This window comes from Peromyscus californicus, unplaced genomic scaffold (genome assembly GCF_007827085.1).
Source record: "Peromyscus californicus insignis strain IS unplaced genomic scaffold, ASM782708v3 Scaffold_5__1_contigs__length_169319896, whole genome shotgun sequence".
Classification (NCBI taxonomy): Eukaryota; Metazoa; Chordata; class Mammalia; order Rodentia; family Cricetidae; genus Peromyscus; species Peromyscus californicus.
In genome coordinates, this window is record NW_026294573.1 from 112,824,014 (window position 1) to 112,834,571 (window position 10,558).

The 10,558-nt window shown below is 43.5% G+C and overlaps 1 long non-coding RNA gene across 2 annotated transcripts in view; it reads right to left on the reverse strand.

Moving 5' to 3' along the window:
- Positions 1–9,398, reverse strand: part of LOC128097554 (uncharacterized) — a 94,089-nt gene extending 84,691 nt beyond the window's left edge. The window contains exons 1-2 of one of the 2 annotated variants that reach the window (XR_008213900.1): positions 9,232–9,398; positions 1,203–1,388 (exon numbers count right to left, since the gene is read on the reverse strand). This is a non-coding gene — a long non-coding RNA (uncharacterized LOC128097554). Of the gene's footprint in view, positions 1–1,202; positions 1,389–4,613; positions 4,865–9,231 lie in introns of those variants that run through there. The other variant, XR_008213899.1, reaches the window with a different exon arrangement.
- Positions 9,399–10,558: the final 1,160 nt, after the last annotated feature.

A 10,558-nucleotide genomic window follows, 5' to 3' on the forward strand; every position in this document is an offset into this window, starting at 1 on the left:
CCTGTAAGATAGACTGATGCAATAGTGCATCAACGCTATAGAAGTAACCAACTTTCTTTCTTTTTTCTTCTCCTCCAAATTGGATTTAAGACCTACCACATGAGATGGAACCCATTCTTGACACTACTAAAGTGGCCCCAAACCTGAGACTAGTATTATTCTGCTAAATGATGATAGCAATAAAATTGCTTCTAATAACATGCCACTATACCCATCGATCAGTGCATTATACAACCCTCATCAGAGAAGCTTCTTCTCGAAGTAGATGGTAATTAATGTGGAGACTCACAACTGAACAGCATGCAGAGTGTGAGACACTTTGGAGCACTCAGTCCTAAATGGGAAGTCTAAATTCCTCCCCTCGACGCTCAGGGATCTATTCAGAAAGGAGATGGAAAACTTGTAAGTGCCAGAGATGGTGGATTACTACAAGGAAAAAGTATCTTCCAGACACAAAAAGGCTGATACACATATAAACTCACCAAGACTTTGACAGCAGGTATAAGACCTTAATAGGTTCAAATAAGACAAAATCCCAGTACTGAAAGGGAGAAATAGACACAAAGTCCCATCCCTAACTAAGAAGCTATTTGAAATTGATATCTATAGGGTTTTCTCCAGTGGAATATCACTGGGTATATAAACCACACTCCATGGCAGGTCCCATGCCCAAGAGCAGTTGGCCAACAACACCATGGTTTTTTATGCACTTTTGGTTTCTTTCTTTTTTTTTTCCTTATTTGGATTTTTGATGGTTTATTTATTTTAATTTCATTTTGTTGGTTTTTTTAACCTCTACTTGGCACTTTCCTAGTTTTTTGGGCTCTATACACACTCAACTCCCTCATAAATATACCTATATAAAAGGTCTGCGCTGGGGATATGGTTCAGTTGGTAAAGTGTTTGCCTACTGCTGTGTTACTGTGATAAATTTCCATGATTTGAAGTGAGTTATGAAAGAAAAAGTCTATTTTGGCTTATGGCTCCAGAGGAAGAGTCCATAAAAGCAGGAAGCTGAGCAATCACATCTTCAACCAAATGTAGAAAATGGAGGCAGGAGAGTTGGAGACATAGGCCTACCCAATCCCTTTGGAGTACAGCTGATCACGAATCCTAGAAATCAGACACTGAGCTATTTACACTGTTAAGATTTAGCCAACAGGAATTAGAATGCTGGTTGAGTTCTTTACTTATTTACTTACTTATGTGATCTTTCTTCTTTCAGTAGAAATGTTTGCAGTGTTGGCAGGGGTGAAGTTATAATAGGGTTGAAGTGTCATTTTCCTCTGTTAGACTGGCATTCGGGGCACCAGGCTCTATCCTCAGTCTTCCCGAGTGAGTAGAATACTGTCTGCTATAACAGTTCTTCTCCATGGGAGAGCTCACAACTAGAATAGAACAATAGTCGATTATAAAACCACAGCTCCATAATTGCTGATCATTTCAGAGTCAAGTGCTGTGTGCGCTAATACATTCGTTACAAGGGTAGGACTGGAAAGGGGAAAACCACAGTAAAACTAGTAACAGGTACTGAGAGAAAAGTACAAGGAAGAAAGAAGAAAGAGAAATTGTAGGAGCAAAACAAAGTGGGGAGCAGGGAGATAAAGGGGTTTGAGTTAAAAGCTGACTGAAGAAAAAGGTAGAGACGTGTTATTAAACAACATAGAATAATCCTGTCACTTCAGAGGCTAAGGCACCAGCACCCTGTAAACCAAGCCAGACTATAAACCAAGCCAGGCTGTGACAGAAACAGACACACACACACACACACACACACACACACACACACACACACACACACACACAGGGGTGGAGGAAGGGAGCTAGTCTGTTAAAATGTATTGGATATTAAACACAGACAAAATAAATGTAGGGGAAGAGACCTGGATGGAGATATGGGAGGTGAAACTAACTGGCCCAACCGCTGGCTTACGTCTGAAGCTCTCAAATTCCCCAGGTTGGAATGCTGTCCCACCTCTCAAAGGTCCTCTAAAGTGGCAGTCATTGTAACACAAGGCTGGCTTGCTTAACTTTTTGTTTCTCCACTTATCATAGATCAGCACCAAAAGGTTAATTCAGCAGAAGTTTGAAATTTTATCAGCAGACATCAGTGACCTTCACTTCCTTTCACATCTATGAAAAAGTGAGCTGTCTTAACCCTCGTGATGCGTTCCATCCTTTACCACCCCCATATCTCACTCTCCATTCCTGACCAAGCTGTCAGCCTATATCTACTCTTGACTCACAGACACCACCTGACTTGAGTCCTGACTTCAGAATTCCAGTCAGCTGGAAAGTGCCCTTGGGAAAGGGCATTGTTGATCACTGGACACTTATAAAATGATAGCACTATGCTGGAGACTTGGGATACATCATCCAGGCACCTGCTTGTAATCCCAGTGCTTGGAAGACACAGTCAGGAGAATCCCTAGAGTTTGCTGGTCACCCAGTCACCAATGGTCAGACTGCAGATTCAGTGAGAGGTCCGTCTTAAAAATAATAATAAAACAGGAGGCAGAAGCAGGCAGATCTCTAAGTTTGAGGCCAGCCTGGTTTACAGAGCAAGTTCCAAGACATCCAGGAATACACAGAGAAATCCTGTCTCAAAAAACTCAAAATAATAAATGATGATGATGCTGATAATCATGATGATGATGCTGAGGATGATGATGATGATGATGTGGGGAGCCACTGAGGAAAATACCTGACATTGACCTCTGGCCTCTACATGAGGACACCACAGAGAGAGAGAGAGAGAGAGAGAGAGAGAGAGAGAGAGAGAGAGAGAGAGAGAGAGAGAGAGAGAGAAACTTTGATAGACTCCTTCGTGGCCTGTTTAGCTCTTGGTAAAATGATTTCATGGTCATGGTCATCTCTGTACCTATCACTGCCCACTTCAGGAGTCCTGGGCCTGCACCTGTGGTGCAGGTCAATTGTTCCACAAGTCCTAGATCCAGTAAAATGCCAGTAGACCACCAAGACAAGAGAGGACTAACCCTCCCAGAGCAGCTCTGCACTATCATCACTCCCCATGCCCAGGACAGACTCTGAACCCAAAAATCATCTTCAGGGACACAATGCAAGTAACAGAATGTCCCCAACAGTCCAGTATTCCATCAGCTGTCACAAGAGCAAAAAGAAGTACACACAAGGATCTGTCTCTGATGCTCACCCCCTCAAAATCCACCTTAATGACATTTTCCTCTGCTCACAATGCCTCTTCCCATTCCCCCACCCACTTTTATCTCGCTTCTCAAGGGCAACAGCTCAAACGCTCCCATCCTGGGAAAGCCCCTATGTCCATGCTCCTCTTTCCCACAGCATCTTGTACCTACCCCAATCTCCAATACAAACCGTGTGAAATGACCAGTTGGACCTGTCTCCACCGCCTCACTAAAGGCAGGCAAACCTCATGTTTAAGCATGTCAGGTGTTTGCTCCCAGATGGCCCTCATTAAGGAAGGCCTTTGTGAGGAGAGCTGAGCTTGTGGAAAGGGAGAGGGAAGGAACGGTGGGTCTTCAGGAAGGGATAATCTGTTCAACGGACTGCACATGTGTTCTCCATAGGGGGCAGATGTCAAGGTGGAGTCTGTACAGATTTTCTAGGGTGGAGAAACAAGTGACCCCAAGCTTGCTACTAAACACCAGAGATGTCTCTGCCTCAGGTCTAGGGGCCAGAACCCAAAAACCAAAGTGTCCAGATCCCACTCTCCTGTCTGGTCTTCCTTAGAAACAGAATTTCCAGGCTGTCTGTGCATAGCTCCGATCTCTACCATCATCTTTGTGTGGTCTCCACCCCTATGTCAGATGTCCTCTTCTGTCACTAGGTCACAGACCTACTCAACCTGCGATGATGTCACCTCTAGCTAATTACATCTGCGAAGGCTAATCTTCCAAAGTAGGTCATGCGCACAGGTGCCCGTGGAGTAGGACTTGCCTGTATCTTTTTTTTTTTTTTTTAAAGATTTTATTTACTATGTGTACAGTGTTCTGCCTGCATGCCAGAAGAGGGCGCCAGATCTCATTACAGATGGTTGGGAGCCACCATGTGGTTGCTGGGAATTGAACTCAGGACCTCTGGAAGAGCAGCCAGTGCTCTTAACCGCTGAGCCATCTCTCCAGCCTGCCTGTATCTTTTTGAGGCATGTAATTTCACTCACTGTAGAAGTGACTTCCACCTCCAACAACCCCCAATACCTCCTCTGTCTTGCCAGAGGAAGGGACTCTGTTCTAAGGCTTCCCATCCATATTCACTTCACAGCCCCCTGGGTACCAGTGCAGCTGCTCATGGGCTGTGGCTGCTCTAAGGGTGGGTATATGGCTGACCTACATCTGCCCCTGTGTCTCAAAGCTGAGGAGAATTATAATTTCTATAGGCTTGTGAGCCATTCCCAGAAGCTAGAGCCACCAGTATCCTGTAAATGGAGTTACGAACTTGGATCCCAGTCTCCGATCTCATAGTATATGAAGTTGGCAGAAGCCTCAAAAGCAGTGTTTCATTATAAAGCATCTCCCTTTTTCCTCCCCCTGACCCCCTCCCAATCAAAAGTACTTGCTATCCTTTTTTTTTTTTTTTTTTTTTTTTGGTTTCGAGGAGAGAAAACAAAGAGTTACCGGAAGGGTTGAGCCCTTTCCCTGTGAACTTTCTCCTGCCAGGTGGTGTAGATTGGACGTCTGTGAGTCCAGTGTTAATCTTCCAGTTTCTCATCACTTTTCTCTCCTCCAGAGGCTCCTAATCAGGCAGGCCATGCTCAAAAGCACACGGAACCCAGGGGATTCCAGACTTTCACTTCTGTGTGTGTCTTGGGAAGGTCATGTTACTCAGCAGTGTCCAGGTTTTTTTCCTAGGGTCTTGAGAAAAGGGAGGCAGGATTTCCCCTTACAGGGAACACACACTTCTACTGGCTTCTCTATGTGATTCTAGAAAAGACGTTTCCTAGGCAGAATTCACGCCACATCTCTACTTTGTATTCTGACAGTGAACGGAGTATAATCCACCCTCCCTGAAGTGCTAATCAACTTACTTGCCAAGTTCTTTCCTAAACAAACTAACTGTGTGCTTCTTTCTCCATAAGAAATACAGAACCCACTGCTCTGTGCCTTGCTGATGAGCCCCGAGACCTTCATTTCATTATCAGGCCAAGCCTGGCCTACAGGGAGAACTGCCCAGAATATCTAAAATCTTCTATTGTTGAAGTTCATTTCATTTCTGTTCTGTGTACTGCTTCCATTGTGATCTTGAACATGGACTGTATACCAAAATGCTACCAGACGGAAGAAAATACATGAATAAGATGATTTCAATGGTGAAAGAATACAAGCCTGCTTAAAATGCCCACTTTTCTTTTCAGATTTAATCACTCCTTGGTCTGTGCAAGCTTGATCGTCACCAATGGCTGATCATAAACAGGATCAGTTAATTTTTCCAGGAATATATGGAAAAACTTCTCAACTGTTCTGCATAATATGTGGCCGGCTGTTCACATGCAGACGGGAAGCGAGGCTAGTCGGTCTAAGAGCAACTGTTGCACTGGATGCGTAGGCTCCGTGAGAGCTGGGGAGGCCTCTCTGGTGTGTGTGTGGGGGGGTCCTTCGGCCTGGCCCATGCCTCAGCAAGGCCCCTGACAACCCTGTGGATTCGACAGGGCTCATTTGCAGCTTCAAAGACAGGAGCCATTTAAATTCAGCCTCCAAAGCAGTCGGATGTAAGAAATGATGATGACGTTGACCTTTGCCCCTTTTCTCAGCTGTGAGTCAGAGCACAAGCACCAAAGGGCCAAAACTTGGAGGAGACAGTGTTCATGTTCTGGTCTGAATTAATAGGAGCAGTATATATGCTCGTCCCATGCCCCATGACCACTCTGCAGTGACGGTGCAATTCATCACTCAAATGCAGACTTCTCTGAGAGCAAAGGAAGATGTGCTTTGAACGATTTCAGGAAAAAATATTAATTTTCAGGACCATCTCCAGTAAATTTGGCAATGTCCAACCATCCAACACCACTTCTCACTTTTCTTCCGCCTCAAGGCCCACATGCCATCACCACCTCCACCACCTCATCCCTGGATGTCCAGTCCTTCAGACCTCCAATGACCCAGGGGGTAGTGATGACCATGGACCGGGGCTGGAGCGGGGACAGTTGGAAGCTGGTGGCTGCTACTTCTACAGTGCCTCCTCTTATTCTCACACTCAGATTCTCCCACAATCCCCATAGGGAAGTACACGAGGACAGCTGAGTGTGGACCTCGGCGGGTATGTTTGTGACCCCTGAATGGATTTGGGAAACTTGTTACCATCTGCAGCCTTCTCCTCATTACCAAGCCCTGCCTGACAACATGATAACCCACTCAACCCAGATGTGTCAAGGAACCTAGAAACATCTGAACTCATACTAGCCAACAGTATTAAACAACATTTCTGGCTGAGCCATGTCTAGCCTTGGAGATAAGACTAGATTTAAGGTCATAGACGTGGAAGAACCCCTGAAAAACATAGCTGCCCCATTCACTAATCCCAAAACAATGAGGTTCAGTCATTCAAAAATTATTCAGGAGAATAAATGTTGTTGTTAGAATTGTTCTCAAACTAGAGCTCCCAAAGAATTATTTCAATAATTCTAGTTTTACGTTTGCTGCAGATCCAGGCAGCAGAAACTCCATGCTCTGCAACTCAGGGCTTGCTTTTCACCTGCCGACAGGGAGCACTCTCTGCGGAGCACTCCCGCTTCTGTGCTCTTTCCTAACACTTCTGCCATCTGTGTTGTTTCATGAGGCTTCACAGTAGACATACGAGGGTTGGTCCAGGAAGAATGGGTTTTCCACTTGTTATTTCCAGAGCCTGGTAACTTGACTCTGTTGAGACACCTAACTGCTGTCCTTGTTCATCTAGCCAATTCTTACCTTCACAACTTGTTTCTAAATATGGGATTCATTTCTAGAGTTTGAGGATGCCATATCCTGATATAAAGGGCTCCTAGGATTGTGGTTTCTAATCCCTTCCTTGGTTCACCTACGACATTTGGATTTGTTATTACATCTGTATTAATTAAGCCAATTAAGAGGAAAGCCATCACAAAGAGATGAAATAGATCTATGAGAGTCTCGTCTAGGGAAAAAATGTATAATCCCTTGCAATTACTAGACACTAAATTTGTTTAGTGACTTGAATTCATTTCAAGCCCAACCTGTCCTTTCAGAAAAAATGTCCACACATTTGCAACGTCTCCAGTGAGGAGCCTTCCATCACTTCCCTTGGAGTGAGAGCAGGATGGATGGTATCATTAGGAAGGTTTTGCTTCCAGTCCGTGCTTGTGATATATATGAAGCTGAGACCCTAGTGTGCACATGAATTATATCCTTAATGAGACCAGTTCTGTGGCCTTAAAAATTATCATACTTCTTCGGACTTGGCATTCTCATTCATAAAACATGGGCCACAGATTAGAATTAGAGTTGACCTCCTGGGTCATAAATGTCATGAATTCCATTCCCATGCTCAGACAAACAACACCATTTCCTTAAATTTGTAGAACACATTGTTCATATGAAATGCTCAAAATATATACAGAAAACTACAAAGGGTATAAAATATTTCTTTGAAACCTAATGAAGAAAAAATTGAAGAAAAAGAGGAGAAGGAGGAAGAAAAAAATGAAGTGAGTAAGGGAGGGAGGGAGGAAGGGAGGGAATGTTCAAATGCCCCATTTAAAGATTTCCCTAAGTCCTTACACTCCACCACCACAGACTTAACACTATCCTGAGACCCTGTGCGTCGTCTCCACCTTTACTTCTATACTTTGGCAATATGGACAGATGTTCAAAGACGATGACACCATTTTTGTGTATTTGTTCTGGGTTTCATACAAATGATGTCATGTTAAATTCTGAAGTCCTCATCTCTCGTTTCAGCTTCCAGGAGGTTTGGAATCAACACTATTATTGGATGAGCCTGTGAGGTTTCTGTTGGCAGTTTATCTCATGTATCAAATCCCTTACCCCATTAATCACTTTTGTTCTCCTCCTGGGAGCTCACTTGGATTTATTCGATTTCCTTGAACTCTGCTGTTCCCTGTCATAATCTAAAAGTATATATTCTTGAAGTAGAAGGACAAATCTTATCCAGATTTTAAATATTAAATGAGAGTAGCAATTATGAAACGTGATTCCACTTTGAGGTGAAGCTTTCTCTAAAGAACTGGTAACAATCTCCTGTTCTCTTGACATGAGAAGCAATTTCCAGGGGATGTAGAGGAAAGAACGATGGTTTCATTCCGCCAGTGTCTGTTGGGAAGGCCCCACGAATGGCTGGCTAAACACTTGGATGGACTGGTAAATTTCTCACACTTATTTATCAAGACTGTCTCTCTTACAAGGTAAGCACCAGGGAACTCTTTATCTTGTTGAGTGTGGTGGAGAATAGCAATGTATAATAGAAGTTCTGTGAAAATGGTGATGACAGTCTGTTCTAGATGCAAGACACTGGGGGAAAAGGACTGGGACAAATGAAAGCAGATTGTAACCTTTATTTGGACCAGAATTATACACCCTGTAATTATCAGACCAAAAGAAAATTAGAGTCAGCATTATTAGATCCCCTTCAGCTAAAAATGGGTGAGGGTGCTAACAACTGCTTCCTTCTGAACATCTCACATTAATACAATGCAATACTTCAACATCTGGCAGAATTTCACTTTCTGTGTTTTATAATTATTACTGTTGTAGGAATACTAAGAGTCCAGGCTATTGGATAAAATTATAGAAGCCAAGCCAAGATATGAACTCTAGTGGAGAGAATAATACTAACTGCTCAGAGAAGCTTCTGCCTAGATAACAGAAAATACTCCCAACACCAATAAGCTACAATACTTCTGAAATAAAGACCAAATTAATTTTCCATCTGAGGAATATCTGCCAGATTGGCAGCTATTCACCTGGGAAAGGATGGTCTTCTCTAAGGCTCTAAGAAACTGGAAATGTGATTTTTGTTGTTGTTGTTGTTTTCTGATATAAGTCAAGAATTTAATAAAAGTTTGTTAAATAAATTATTTTCATTAATTTGAACAAAATGCATGGGTTAGTTCATTTAACCATTTATATATTAATGCCAAAACATAAGTCTATGTGCTGTTGCTCTTTAACCACTGACATTTACATCCTGAGGAACCCATTATATATTGAAAATATCCTACATCAGAAATGCATGGCACAATGGCTTGGAAATCAGTGTACTTACGGCACTACTTGCTTCTCCTCCCGATCATGTTGCTGAGGGGGCCAGTATCCCGAAAGTATGATGATGCCACTTACATCAGACTGGGCGGGGGTAGGGAGGAGTCACCTTTCAAAATTCAAAGCATGATTTTTCTATTTTATGTCTCATAAAGTCAAAAACACCTTAATCCAACCATCCTATGGGGGTGGACAGGGAGGAGGGGAGAGGGAGTGGGAGGGAGAGGGAGGGAGGGAGGGAAGGAGGGAGAGAAAGAGAGAACACTCAGATCAGAGTCAGGTTCATTGGTGGAGAAATGCCAAAAGGCTCAGCATTCTAATGCTAAAAATGTCAAATATTAAGGTTTTTTAATTCATCTATTTATTTTATTTCTTGGCCACAGCCTCCCCCATCCTCCCCTCCCAGCCTTCCCTCCGCCCCCACTTCTACCTTCTAATACCCTCCTCTTCTGTCTCCCATGAGTATCAATAAAACATAGTGTGGTGGTTTGGAAGAAAATGGCCCCCAAAGGGAGTGGCACTCTTAGGAGGTACCACCTTGTTGGAGAAAGTGTGTCACTGTGGGGGTGGGCTTTGACGTCTCTTTTGCTCAAGTTTCCCTCAGTGTGACAGTTACTCATCTTCCTGTTGCCTGCCTATAAAGATGCAAGGACTCTTAGTTCCAGCACCACATCGTCTGCCCGCACGCTGCCACGCTCCCCATCACGATGATAATGGACTAAACCTCTGAAACTGTAAGCCACAAACTCAATTATATGCTGTGGGATGGTCTGTATGTTAAATGTGTTGCTCTGATTGGTTAATAAATAAAACACTGATTGGCCAGTAGCCAGGCAGGAAGTATAGGTGGGACAGAAGAGAGGAGAATTCTGGGAAGTGGAAGGCTGAGGCAGAAAGAAGCTGCCAGCTGCCACCATGAGAAGATGTTAAGATACCGGTAAGCCACGAGCCACGTGGCAACTTATAGATTAATAGAAATGGGTTGATTTAAGGTATAAGAACAGTTAACAAGAAGCCTGCCACGACCATACAGTTTATAAGTAATGTAAGTCTCTGTGTGTTTACTTGGTTGAGTTTGAGCAGCTGCAGGACTGGCAGGTGACAGAGATTTGGCCTGACTGTGGGCCAGGTGACAGAGATTTGTCCTGACTGTGGGCCAGGTAGGACTGGAGAAAACTCTAGCTACAATTATATATTTTCCTTATAAGAGTTGCTGTGGTCATGGTGTCTCTTCACAGCAATAAAAAAGCCTAACTAAGACAGAAGTTGGTACCAGGGTCAGGGGTATTGCTATGATAGGCCTGACCATGCTTTTGTTTGGAGTAATATGG